Here is a 14711-nt window from a genome sequence, read left to right on the forward strand (position 1 = left end):
ACTTTTTTTTTTACTTTAAACAACAAGAAAATATTAAGTAGTTATTTTCCACATGCTTCTAAAAACGTAAATATATAGAAGGACATTTCCTTTCAAAGATAATTCAGGTATTTGTGTATTATTAACCTTGGCATTTAGATAAAGGTCACATGCATGTTTCCAAGATAGTCTTTCTTGTAACAAGCAAAGTTTACACCTCTGTTGATGCCGTGAGTCTGCCTGGCTATAGAATCAGGGAAGAGGGCACTGTATAGTATATACAGAATGAAAAGAATCCTAGCAACCAGAACAAATATAAGTTTATAGCAGAAAACCAATACCCTGGATCAGTATCCTAAGCCCCTTAAAATGTCTTCTGCTCACTATTCTGTCATATCTGCAGACTTGCAACCTATGTCCTAGCATTTTTAGATCTCTTTCCAGATAAATGATTACTTGGTTTCCTACATATCCTCTATCTAGTGGATTTAATAATAAATACATTGTCAGGTTATAAAGTGGAAAAGTTAGCTATGTTATGAAAAGATATGTTACAAACCAAAGTTAAGTAATAGATCTCAAAAAAAATTGTGTCTGAATAGAAGGGATAAACTTAAGTCAAAGGACCACAATATGATGAAGAAAAAATATTCGTAAAAATGCTACACATGGAATAGACATATATATTTGATAAAGGCAGTAACTAGAAAAAGAAAAAAGCCTACCCATACATAAGAGACTATTTCAGCTCCTCCAGATACAACAGAGGAGGATAACATTTATCATTGATTACTGCTTTAGCAATATCCAAAGTATCATCTGTACTGTGAATGCTGCTAGCCTAATACGAATCATAACATCTCTCAAAAGCCAAAAGAACTCTATTTCCCACAGTCCATCTTCCTTAGATCAAAAGGGAAAAACATTCTTCACTTAATACTTACAGGACCAATTTTGCTCTCATTTTTACTGGTAAAAGTCCAAAATAATTAGACTGAGGTATAATGATTAATATGTCTCACTATTTTTTCTCCCCCACCCCCAGCATTACGCTCTTTTGTTTTATCAGATTTCTTAATATGTATTGAGACTATCTAATTTTAAGCAATTAAAATGTTAGCTTGCATCACTTAACAGTAAAGGGAGACAGTAAAGGAATTGTCACATAATTCCGTCTTCAACAATTGTATTTCTTCACTTAAATTTCTTTTTACAGTAACGTTTTACAACATACAATGTAAAGAGAAAGCATTTTAAGAACAAGTATATCCTCCAGTAATGAAAGTCAACTTCCTATCAAACTGCACTGACCCTTTGTTCCTTCCCCGTCACTTCCCTTCCCTCCACTGACAAACGCCGCGTAACTGCTGACAGTAGAATTTTTAGGGATTTGACCCAGGAGACCAAGGGGTATAAAACTTACATTTATTTTATTTTCCCCATCAGTACTAGTAAAATTAAGTTATTCCTTGGTTTTTGCTGAGTAACAGCACTTTCATATTATTTACCTAATACTGTGATGAAATATCACATTTTCCATTATCATGGGATAGAAAACCAGTGTGGTTTTACTCCCAGCGAGTTTCCCCTCTGTGGCAGTTCTTAAAAGGCTCGCACTTTTCTTCAGGAAAAATTCTTTACCAGGTGTAGTTTGGCATGGGCAAGCAAGCAGCCACTGCTCCTCTGGACCTCTGCTGCAAACAGCTTCTCTCAAATCCTGGGTATGGTATTACCTGAATACTGTTAATTAAAGAAGCAATTAAAATATCTAAGTCAGAAAAGCAATTAAAATATCCAAGTCAGAGAATCCTAGAGGAGTTTACAATGTAGGAAGACGTATCTTTAAAAACCATCCAATAAAATTTTAGTTGTGACTCATTAATAGTTCCCCTTAATACTTAAGCCTGTCATCAAGTTGATTTGAGCTTAAAAATTATGCCTTACCAATAAAAATAAATTATTTTTAATTGCTTAGGTTTGTTTTTCTCATATTGAATGGATTCTGCCATGGCATCCTTGAGGTTTATGTTGAGCTTTTTTGAAGTGGTTGAAAGCTTGGTTAGTTCAACCATTCACCAAACTGTATTACTCAGCTCCAAGAGGGTAAGAGGCACCACTGAAAAATTCTAAATATAGTGCCCAGTCTTGTGATTTAAGTGAAGTAATGGACATTTTGAGTCTTAACGCCTCTAAGTATGTTATGCTGATTTTGAGGTTTGCTGTGTTTTCTGTCAGCGAGACAAAAATCACTTTGATTGCATGTCCCGGGCACCACGTTGTTTCTGGAAGGTCAGTAACAGCACTCATGCTGATGGACCAATGAAGTACACTCAGGCATTCACAGCTCACTTTCCTCAAGTGTTCACATATTCAAGGAAAATATATTTGAAGATTTTCTGTGACAGTCTGTAGCCTCCAGTTAAAAACAGTACAAAAACAACACCTCCCAAAGCACTGCCTCCTCACCAGAACAACAGAACTGAAGTGACAGTAAAGAGGTGAATGTTCATGCAATAAATGAATGCTAGCTGAGCGAACACCCAGCAACATCATTGTATAACCCTCCTTTAATAACAAAATGGAAAGCTTGGGGGTGAAAGTTCAAACCAACCTTGCTAGACAACATTTCAACACAACTCAAAGTCCTATAACCTTGGTCATTGAAGTTGATAAATGCACATATTTTTTGCCCATTGCAGAAGTCACCCTTTCTGCTACAGCTCATCGTGCTTATCACAATGATCTAACACAACTGCTTGACTTCAGCCTCGAGCTGAGCAGGGGACCTGTGAACAACCACCAGAGAGTGGCTGCTGAGGTAAACAAGCAGAATTTGAACCATTTTGCTTCACACTACACGTTCATAGAAGCTGAGCAACCAGAGCCTACAACCACCTAAACTGCTCATGCTCAAGCTTCAACAAACCTTTGCAGACGTACTTCAGGTAGGGTACACAAAGCTTCAGTGAACATGACTGAAAATGTGGATGAAAAAAACTAAATACTTCTGACAAGAAAAACTTTAATCCTGCATACGTTTCAGGGATGTGAAACAATGCATCAGTCAGATTTCATTGTCCTCTATAGGCTTCCAAAGGCCTGGGAAGGAACACAACAACACTTAAGAGAAATGATAGGCTAGAGTTCTTCAAGATCTGCCTTAAACCTAATATTCAGAGCAATTTCTTGCAAATTCATTGCAGAGAGTGGATTTTAAACTTTGTCCTTTTTTATTAGAGACACAAAGCTTATCTAGTGTTTGCATACCAACTATTGCAATGAGAGCATAAGAGAAAGAGGAAAAATTTTAAAAACTGAAATGAAGCAGCATGTTGTTACTACCATGAGAAAAAACACAAAAGATTGGCTGTTTAAAAACGGAAAGTAATGCACTCATAAACCACACATTTAAATTACATGTTGGATTTCAGCACATGGACAAAACCATCTTAGGGAAAGTATAAGCTGACTGAATTCTGTCAACTTTTTATGGCTTTAATCAATATTCTGGTAAAACTTGCATAACTTTCAGCCATTAAGTCAAATTATGAAGAAAATTAGGAAATTTTATCACCATTAAGCTCGGCTTACCCAAAACTAATGTCACCCACCACATTCCCAAATGTGATTCTATTCTACTTAGCTACACAGAGGTTTCTCAGAAGAAGCCTAATAAATGCCACAATTGTTTTCATTTTCAACTTCAAAATGCTCCCCCCAGTCAAGGATGTTCTCAGCCTCAGTAGAGCCATCCTGTTTCAGATCCCTACCTAGAAAAGAGGAAAGTGAATTATATGAGCCTAATCTTTTTTTCTTTTTTTAATTTTGGTCACTTGAACCTGGGGGTACAACAGCTCCACATTTGGGGCAGCCAATCCCTGACCTAAATATCTGAAATCCAATGCTGAACATCCTAACTTGGATGTGTGTGTGGGGGGGGGGGGGGGGGGAAGATGCAATTTGTTAACGCTCAAAGCTGAAACATTTTCTTAACTTGCAAAACAGTACCATGTACTCTTTCATGTAAAGAGAAAAGTCTTTTCACTAGCTGCCCATGTCATTCCCAATTTAAATACTGAATTGGCTCCAATGAAAAGGCCACCATGAACTTTGGCAGACTTAAAACTTCTCCTAATATATGTTTCTAAAAACATAACTAATATATAAATGGGTACGTGCATTTTCTTGCATATGCGTAAGTAGAGCAGGGGGATAAAAAGCTTCTGAAGCAAAGTCAGCAAGTACAGCTTCAATGTAGGTCAATTCAAGACAGATAAAATAGACTGCCTATGAGGGCAGTGCAGGGATGACGCCAACCAGTGGAGAATGTTTAGGCTTGCGCTAGGAGGTGCGCACATTGATTCCCTTTCAGGAAAGCAGCAGACAACTGGTGACAAGAATCTTCAAGCTTACATATTTTGCTAACCCCTGTAAAAGAGGAGGGAAGAAAATGTAACAAGGCATATAAAGGAGCAGCCACTTTGGAAAGTGCTTGCCCTTGCTTTGTTCCCATCCTCTGCTTAAACCTTCAGGTGATTACTGCCATCTTTGTAAATAGCAAAATTCTCCTATTTCAATCAGGATTAACTGGGTGGGGGGAATCAGAATTTGACAAGGTAACATTTTTAACCTGTAAACGACCCTCTCATATATCTAGGCAGTTAACCAAACAACTAGCAAGTTCTGTCTAGAGATAACTGTGTCTATTTTCAGCATTTGAAACCACGTTATAAATTAATGATAAAAGCTAAAATGTATTACATCAGAAACATACTGTACATGAAAGTATGCTACAGCTCCTTCATTTTCAAAGTGACATCTGAAAATAGGAAAATATAACCTAAACATCACAGGCCATCAGCCAAGAGGCAAGAAGAGATCAAATAGAGCATGTAGCCAAATGCCCTTCAGTCACATAACGATACTGAGTTATAAATCAATTTGGGGTACAATAATAAGGCCGAGAATGTTCAACTGAATTAACAGTTGTTTGAAGACCAGGGAACACTTGGAGTCTAAAAGTCTTCATATGAAGGTGCAAGGGAAGCATACACACACATAACCCTCCTCTTTCCTAAAAAAGCCTTTTTTCTATGACAGTTTTTGAAAGGCAGAGAAACAAAACTGGAAAACAACTAAAGATGGAAAAAATAAGTATCTCTCTTGGCTTTAGGAAGACTGTTCAGACCAATTTTAAAAGAGTTTAAGAAACTGTTGGTCATAGAACAGCTAGAACTAGTTAAATCCACTTTTTCATCCTAACAATTTAGGGCTTTTTCCTAAGAAATAGAGGAACATTTATTTTCCAAAGCAAGCAACAGTTACTCCAGCTGCTGAACACACATGCAAGTAGCTACAAAAAAAAAAAAAGAAGCTAATTCTAGATACAAACTGTTATTGGCACTTTGAGTGGACATATGACCAAAGGACCTGATTTTTTTTAATGCTTAAGCAGGGTATTTGATCTTTAACACAGTGAACTACCAAGGCTACAGAAGAATGGAAAATCTTACTTCAACACATCATAATCAACAGATCTGAAAGTAAAAGATGTTCTTTAGTTAAACAATTCATCACAGGTGAAGAGGCTACTTGAATTATCATTTCTTATTTAAATTGTTATTTAAATATGTGAATTAAATCTATGAAGTAAACCTTGGTTAGAACTAGAACGATTAAAAAAATTGTCAGGCTATCACCTTTAGCTCTCCACTGTAGCTTCCTATCTTGTAGTCTAAAACAATGTGTTAGTCTCTTTGAAGAGGATCAGTTTGGAGAAACCAGGTAAACTTAAATCCTGAACAAGAATACCTATTCTAAGGATTAACACACTTTAAACAAACATGCATTGACTTTGCACCTTTAAATGATTCACCAAGTGCTCCCAGGCCAATGTGGCCCGAGGTCCTACTGAGACAAGAGAAAATGCAACTCCCAAACAGCCCACACTTCAAGTCCCAACACATTCAGATATAGGAGACATACAGCAAGACATTTAGCAGGATTAGGACAGAGAGCAAGAAAGTGAATTATCTTGGTAATATACAGGTAGCAAAGTCCCCAGAACTACAGAGCTTCAGTACCTAGAACTGCACGCAGAAGCAATTTGTAATCCATCAGGAATAGTTTTAATACGATTTCTGAAGGTCACATACTGCAAAATGGGAAACTAGCAGCATTCTTCTCACTTGTAGTTCCAAAGCCATCTTTAGCAAGTTAACCATGCTGCAATGCATTGCTACAACCTCTTTCACCTGTGGCCTCCAAGATGAAGCACTGGCCAAGTTTGTCTTAGAGAAAATGGACACACTCACATTATCAGGTGCATATTCCGCTTTAAAGTGAAATCTCTGTTTGACAATAGTGTTATTACTGCTCTTATCACTTCCAGTCTTGGCTACTAGAAAAAGTTACAACTGTATCAGGAAACCTGGTTAAAGTATTTTGCCTATTTCGAAATCCTCAACTACACTGCTTCATGCAACTGTGCATCAAAGAAAACTTAAATATCTCAAACTAAATTTGCAGTAACAATTAAGGCTCATGTTTCCTGCAAAAAAAGGGAATGGGGTGTCACCCAAGCCCAGTCTCCAAACACTCAGAGTTTATTATACACATACATAGAGACACTTCAGGAAGTAAGAACACCAGAAAGAGGGCTTACTTTTGTCTTAGGATGTATGTATATAATAAAGATTTTATGGGTATGAACAGGACCCTCAAGAAGTCATGGAATTTTATCCTCCTGCACAGGAGTGACATCACCTATGTCATTCCTGAGGAATGTTTGTCTAGTTGTTTTTAACTAGCCCCTTTCCTCCAAATGAGGGCAAACTCAGTCTTCCCAGACAGTCCCATCCAGTACTAAAGTACCTTTATTTAACCTACAATGTTGAATCTGTGTGGTTCTAATCACAATTTCAGCACATAAATTCTTATCATGTGCACTGAGCATGTGGAGAACATACTAAAGCTTCCAGCCAACTTCCACCTGTCTAAAAGTAAGTGGCCACCGTATGACTGAGCAGCTTATCCAGGACTGGCAGTGACGAGGAGGATGCCTTCAGTTCACAGAGGAAGTGCGCGTGGCAGGATGGGAAGTTCTAAAATTTACCACTGTTGATGACTGATAATATACAAATAAGGCCATGCTTAGCATAAGAGATAGGCACAGTGCCTGTTCTGCCCATGGACGAAAATGTGGCCCCAGACATCTATTTCTATATAAAATGTGTGTTAAAATTGTTTTAGAGAACATCCAGTTCCTGTAAATGTTATGGGAAAACGACATTTACGACTAACCAGTCTCCTCTGAGTAACATGATGTGTTATTGTTGGCTGAGTGCCATTTTCTGTCATACCAAAAATATTAACTAATTGAAGTCAAAAAAGTTTGTATGAATTCAATCCTTGCACAATTATGCCCAGTTCTGGTCAAGACAGCAGCACTAGCACTGCCCTAGGTGAATTAGACACCAGAAAAGCACCTATTTTCCCAACTGCCCCCCAGAAAAAGCATCCATAAAACAGCGGTCCACCTTGAACCTACACACTATGATATTATAGACAGAATAAAAAACCCACGATCAAATTATAGACAGGGTTTATCCATTGAACTTGCTTAAAGAAAAGAAAACTCAGATTGTTCTCTTAATTTAAAACAAGTATTATCATTAAACCGAAAAGCATAAAAAGATGACTTAAGGGTTACAAACTTATACAGAGCTGAAGCAACTGACTCAGGCAGGGAATCAGAACTTCTGTAAATTCCTCAGTCACTTGATGCAGGTTAAATAGCCAAGGATGCAGGTTAAATAGCCAAGACAAAAACTCAGCCCTCCAACTGTTACACTTCCATCAAGAGTAAAACACAGCACGGCAGTGATAACTAAGTAGTATTTGCCTCGTACAAACTAAACACACATGGCTGGGATAATCAGTGCTAGCAGCAGCCTGACCAGAAATTTCCAGAACTTGGGCGAGCTGCACTCCCTCACTTGTGTCTAATCTTCCCACGGGGAGCAGGGGGAAGGTGCGCAGGGCTTTAAAAGACAGTTTTCAGAAGCTCAATTAACTCCTGCTACAATTTTTCACTTGCTAAATCCTAGCAGTAGGCTGCAATGGTAACAATTACTGGTACTGACACTCTGAACAGACAATGCAAACACATCCACCTGCCCGTGGAGGGGGGGACGATGACGGATGGACGACACACTGTCCCATTTATCTCTGTAGTACTGAGTGTTTTATAACACTGGTGATTTTAAAAACAGCTCAATAACTGTGGTCAAGCAATAATTTTCTAGCAATAATGCTTAAAGTATACATTCAAAACAAAACTCAGGTTCATAAAGACACAGGATCTCTCCCATCAATTTAACTTATCATGCAATATCAAATCAAATGCAATCATTTCAATGACACTGTCATTTAAAAATCATAAATTTTAAAAAGCAGTAGTTTATTTTGTGTAGTTACCATACTATTAAAACCTCTTTGGGTTAATATTAATTCTCAAAATAATCTGTTACAGTAAGTCAACGCTGCTTTTCCATTTTAATAAATCTGAAGTTCAGGCGCAAAATTTTACTTTTTAAAAATGAAGAAAAGACAAATGCAGGACCTGGATTAGTAACTGAGAAGTTCTGCCTCAATCTTGTTGCTTTGACCCCTATACCACATCTCTTGTGGTTCATCTTTCCATTTCCTTCTGAAAGCTTTCCATCTGCAAAACTATAATTTCCTGGCTGACGTAAATTTGAAGAGTTCCAAATTCTGGTGTTGCATCTGAAATTACTTGCTTTATTTCCGACTTTACAGGCAGCGTGGAGAGAGGGTGAGAGAGACCGCAGGGGGAGGGAATGAATGTGCACTAGAGTAATATGAAAAAATCCCAAACTACTAACCAACAAAACCCAAGTGGTATTCCTGTGAGCCAGTTAAGTTATTGATGCATTTAGATTCAGAACAGAAGAGGATTAATGGTCACGCTACATGCACAATTATACGCCATTGAAATGCCAACAGTAATAGATACTGACTTCACAGAATAACTGAAATAGCTGTTAAATCTAGAAAGAAGGAAGAAGAAAGAAGAGCACATCTCAAAAACGGTGGCACATCAGAGTCCAGCTCACAGTTCACTGTGCCATGTTTTATAGTAGCTGAACTCTAGGACCCAGAGTTTTTAAGGCTAACTTCAAGTAAAGTTCATCAATATTGTGGTCTTGTCAGGTCAGCGCTCATTTACAATTGTTTTTCAGGACATGCAGCCAAGAAAACAAAACAAAACAAAACAAAAACCTGCCAACAATTTAATAGGATAGCAACTTCTTCACTCCCCCCTATAAGTCCTCCACCTTCCTACCATAATCTCAGAGGTTGTGGATGATCACCATTACAAGATTAGAAATGAACAAACGGAATTAATAACTATCACCTTGCACATTCAAACAGTTACTGCCACAGAAAGCATTAATACTTTTTACACAAGACTGATGTTTTGACAGGTGATTTCCAAGAACATCTAGATATGGAAAGAATGTAATTCAAGACAAACTTATTTTCTTAAACTGAGGTTTTATGATAAAACAAAACTGACTTTTAGTGCTGAATTAAAGTTACTCCAACTAGAAGTAAATGTTAATCCAGTCTTAGATCTTAAATTAACCAACATAAATTTGTTAAAAATTTCTCATGCCGTTTACTGTTACCAAATTTACACAGGATTTCATAACATTTATGAGCACCAATATCCCTATATCACCAGGAAGAATTTTTAGCAGCTTAGTAGTTGTGAAATCATGGTGACAAACAATGTTACTGTTCCAGATTAATTACTTTTTAAAAGAATATATTATCTGTGTGTGTTTACTGAGCATCACAGCTAAATATATCTGGTTATCCATTTGAAATTTTGCCCAAGTTAACCCAGAACTGACAACACCATTCATCTTATATGACTTTTATTAAGACTTGTAAAGCCAGTCAGCAGTTTAAGCATCAGATAAAACAATGATTACTCTGTGGTAGTTTGTGGAGTAATAAGCAGAACTCACACCCCCCTCATTAAAAGTCCTCTTTTTATAAAATAAATTTCCTTATCAGGAAGTTTGCCTTACACATAGTCTATCACAGTTGAGATACCCTTTGTGGAGGTTTGTATCCTAGTATAAACTAATGATTTAAAAATATACATATGTAAATAATGTACTGAAAAACAAATTTTAAAGTAAGTGTTTGCATTCTGTTGGGAAGTGCTGACTGATTCAGATAAAGCCAACAGATTACACAACAACTATGGTATGTTGTTGCTGCTATAATTTCAAAGGCTTTTGACTTTATTATGGGGGAAAAAGAAGCATCAATAAAGATAATAAAGAGAGCCATAAAAGTAGCTATAATGTATGTCTTCATAAAAACTACACATCAATAAGTAGAATTGTAGGCAAAGGTGGGGGGGGGGAGGGGGCATATCCACCCCAAGACCAGAAACCAATTTTAACAAACCCAAATTTTGTTGCCATAAACTGTGGAAGGCACAGACAGACTGGCTTTCTTCTGAAAATAAATATTTAACTGCATTGGTGTTAAAAATTACAGCAACTTGTAAGATTTACCAGAAATGACGAAGCATGTTTCTTCTCTTATTAAAGGCCAGACCATGGCTTACTGCTAACTGGGAAGAATGCCTCAGATGAAGAGGCATGATTTCACCTACATTTAAAAGCTTTCAGCTTAGTGGTTTTATTTGCATTGTATAGGGGGAAATTCAAGCACATGTCCAAAAACTTCAGAAGCAAGTCTCCCTCATGTTATAACCTGTAGAACCTCTAGTAAGTCATGTCTTTTACTTGGGGAAGGGTGAAGAGCACATGAGCTAGATAAAAAAAATGTATCTTTATGATTTACAAAAACAAAACAAAAAACCCAAACAACACAGACATTCAAAATCTCAGTCATTTCTGCAGAATGATCTGATAAAAACCAAGATATTGATAAGGTGGACATTAAAATCTCCTCAATCTTTGAGTGGAAGGAATGACAGAAGTACAGCTTTACAAACCAACACCTATTTCACTTGCACCCTTAAAGAATGCAGCCTCTTCTAAAGTTATCATTACAAGTTTGCTTAAAGAAAAAAAAATCATCAGTTTTCTTGTTTTTTCTAAGAATAAGGATTCATTCCAGAACAAACTAAAAAAAAACCAAAAATTAAAAAATAAGGGTCTTGCAATCTCAGTCTCCTGTGCTTTCTTTAGTTTCCCTGAAACTCAAAAGAAAAGCAGCCCCCTTAGAATCCTGTAAAAACATAAATTAAACAACATTGATGTAATACAAGTCCTCCCATGACAACGGAAAACCCCACTTAAAAACCAAATTATATCACATGACACCAAGACGACAATGAACTGTTTTTGGAGTCCCAACGTCTTGTAGAGAACACATAGTCATTATGTTGCCAAATATAATGTAGTGTAGCCAAAGCTATGTGCACTTTAAAAAAAAAAAAACCTGGAAAACAAGACAACATGATTGAATGCATGGTATTAACACCAAGAAGCTATAGTATGCATACTAAGGAAAGCGATTACAACGAACAGAGGAGTGCTGACAAATACAATTTCTTTAAGGAAATAAAGAAGCAGGCAACTGGTATTGCAAACAAGTATGATAGTAAGTCACAATAAAGCGGTCATTTATAACAGAATCTCTGAAGAAAAAGTAATAAGACACTGCCCTGACTCTGTTTAACTACCTAGCATTCATGTTCATAAAACCAATTTCCAATGCCTGTTTTTTGCTGGCCTGGATTCAGAAAAGGTTCTTGTAGTCCTATGAAGTCAACTGCTTGGAATTATCTGTGAAAGCTTTGCCTAAATGATATGCCTCCCTTTGCCTAATATGAAATTACATGATCATGAAATTTAACTGGAAATTAAAATTGTAAAAAAATATTTTATTGGATAGGGGAGTGCCTTTTTCTTTTTAATTCTTTCTTTTTTTAAGCCAACTTTTTTTAACCTTTGCATATTTTTGGTAAAATTGCTCTTTCAAATACTCTGAATACTATTCTTCAGGAAGAGTATTTTGGATGAAGTTAATACAAAGTATTTTTATTCTGTCACAAAAGTATACAAAATATCACAAAGTGCTATTATCAGTTACAGCACTTCTTCAATTAAACATGTCATTTGCCTTAATTCAAATGATATACATAATTAAGCCCTGACCTGTAGGAGTCAGGTTCCCCAGAAAAGCTGACCAAAACCAAGGGATGACTTTAAAACAAACCAACCAACCAAAAAAAAAAAAACCAAAACAAACAAACCCCTAACATTTTAGGGTCCTCTTCCATTCCTAAGTGCATGCGTGCAGACACAGTTGCTGTGACCTACTGAACCATGAAACAGGAATTCAGCAGCCAAGGAAAAATTCTTTTGCAAATATTAGCAGATTCCCAGTTGGCTTCTTACAATATCTATCTCAACTCTGTCCAAGAAATCATTATCTATTCAGCACTGTTGAGGGTATTTTCTATATAGGAATACATGAATATTTCTGTATAGGAATACATGAATAAGCATACAGTTATCAAAAACAAGTGCAAAAACTGATTTAACTACACAACATCAAAAAATACACCATGCTTAATACATCCCTTTTTTCTTTTTAGAAACACATTAAAATCCTTTAACTCACAGCTTCTGCACTATGCTCCACAACTTAACTTCAATGGAGTGATTTTACAGAAGTATTTTTTCAAGAAGAAATACATCTCAGGGGTTAGAAATATTTTCTTCTATTTCAGTTTGAATCTTAAAACTTCATTTTATCTTTTGAATGAAGGAAACATTCTTAAATACCCTAAAGTCTTCTCTCATGACCAAAGAAACAGAATCTCTTGAAAATCCTTCTCAGTTTATACAATGATCCAGGTCAGATACCAATAATTTAGGCACTTTAGCTCAGATAACTCTTGCAACACAGACTTGATAGGAGATTGGGTTAGACTACCTCACTCAAGCGCTCAGTTTGGGCTGGAACCTCAAGTGGTTTGCTGAAGCAAGTCTTATGCATTCCAGATAGCTTGAGAAATGAAGTTACAGAAGAAAAAAATAGGAGAAGACAGAAAAAAATACAAATTGTACATAGACTGATGCTCACTGGAAGGACTGCTGGGATTATTCACTCAAACATTTGTCAAGTGATTCTATTTATTATTTATGCACAATTATCTCATTTGCATCATAAAAAATTATACGACACCCCTACGAAGACTACAATTGTTGGTTACTGTTTGGTCTAAGAGTTTTCTTTCTAAAGCAATATAAGGGGCATCAGTCACTGGAGCATTACAGTTTCATTTGGCCAGACAGATATCAACTAGTTAATAGGAAGTGTTGGGTAAAACACTGATTAATTTAGGTATTAATCACCTCAGCTAAATTTGCCTTACAAAAATAAATTATAGCGAAGCAAGTTAAAATAAATCAAATGCTAGTAAGCCCAAGTCTATTTTAACAGTATTAATATAAGATGTCTTAACTTCACGCACACAAAACCTGACTTCATTCCAAATGAAATTGTTACTTATGCTTCTGTTATGGTTTTATATCTATGGCAACGGTACATCATCAATTGAACTTCACTACTAAAGCATTTAGAGACAAGGGTGGGGAAAGAAGAGAGATTTTTACCCTAAAGAGAACTCAAACTGAAAGTAGCACTGAAAAGTGGACAAAAGTTTATACACCAACAACACAGTAAAAAGCTGCCTTTGAAGATGGTGCAGTCTTCTCGCCATTTACTTGTTCTGTCAACCAGCAGCATTCCTTCAAGCTCATTTCACAAATTTCTCCCTCTCCACTTACACCTTTTCATGTCTGTTTTCCCCATTATGTTAATTGACTGCTGTATAGAATGTAGGGCTGCTTTAATTCTTTGATATCAACTCTGTTTATTGCTACTTCCCATTCCGTCAACGTTTCATATAAAGCATTTCATTACATTCAATATAGTGCAACTTATGCACTAAAATAAAAACAGTGGGGATGGTGAAAGTGTTGCAAGACATTTCATAGTCATAGACTGCTATACAGTACCACTATTAAATCAGACAAGTCTGATGGACAGTTGTAGAATGGCAGGGACTTCCTCTCTCATGCAGGAAAACTACAATGCTGCCAAAGGGGATATCGCTGAGGCAGACTATGAAATGCCCAGAAATATAGGTCTCCAGTCAGTCAACAGCTAATAAAGAGCTGTGCAAAGGAGGCCGTTATCTAAGCTCTTCCTGAACTAAAAGGATGGCTGCAACAGGAACTTGTCAGTGGGAAGCTCTAAAGACTCACCACTTGGACAAGGGCATCACAATAGTGACAAAAGACAAATGTGGAACAGGAATCTTATGTTTCAGCAGCAACTTCTAGAGAGTCGCTGTCATACTTCATAGGGGGGGAAAAAACCTAAAAAAAGCAAGGGGCCTCAGCTAATGAGTGCTGAAGCAATCATTTTGTGCAAGTACAGTCCTGATATGCAACTCATTTCCCTCGCATAATCTACACAACTGGATACGTACCGTACATATGAACAACAGTGAAACATGCAAATTCTAATACTAATGCAAATCCTACTTCAATCTAGGATTTCAGACTTCTTTAATACCAGAATATAGTTATAAGTTGGCTGTGGGAAAAATCTCATTGAAAGGAGGCAAACGTGCTGGCCAA

General features: G+C 36.7%; 2 protein-coding genes across 7 annotated transcripts in view; one reads left to right on the plus strand and one right to left on the minus strand.

The window, feature by feature from the left end:
- Window positions 1–14711, minus strand: part of CMSS1 (cms1 ribosomal small subunit homolog) — a 245966-nt gene that overhangs the window by 210295 nt on the left and 20960 nt on the right. The gene's annotated exons all lie outside the window — the stretch shown is intronic.
- The window catches only part of FILIP1L (filamin A interacting protein 1 like), a 210949-nt gene that overhangs the window by 176892 nt on the left and 19346 nt on the right, over window positions 1–14711 (plus strand). The window lies entirely within an intron of this gene.

The sequence above is a fragment of the Nipponia nippon genome, unplaced genomic scaffold (assembly GCF_047370975.1).
Source record: "Nipponia nippon isolate SJK-2023a ecotype South Korea unplaced genomic scaffold, ASM4737097v1 scaffold_2, whole genome shotgun sequence".
In the NCBI taxonomy this organism is placed as follows: Eukaryota; Metazoa; Chordata; class Aves; order Pelecaniformes; family Threskiornithidae; genus Nipponia; species Nipponia nippon.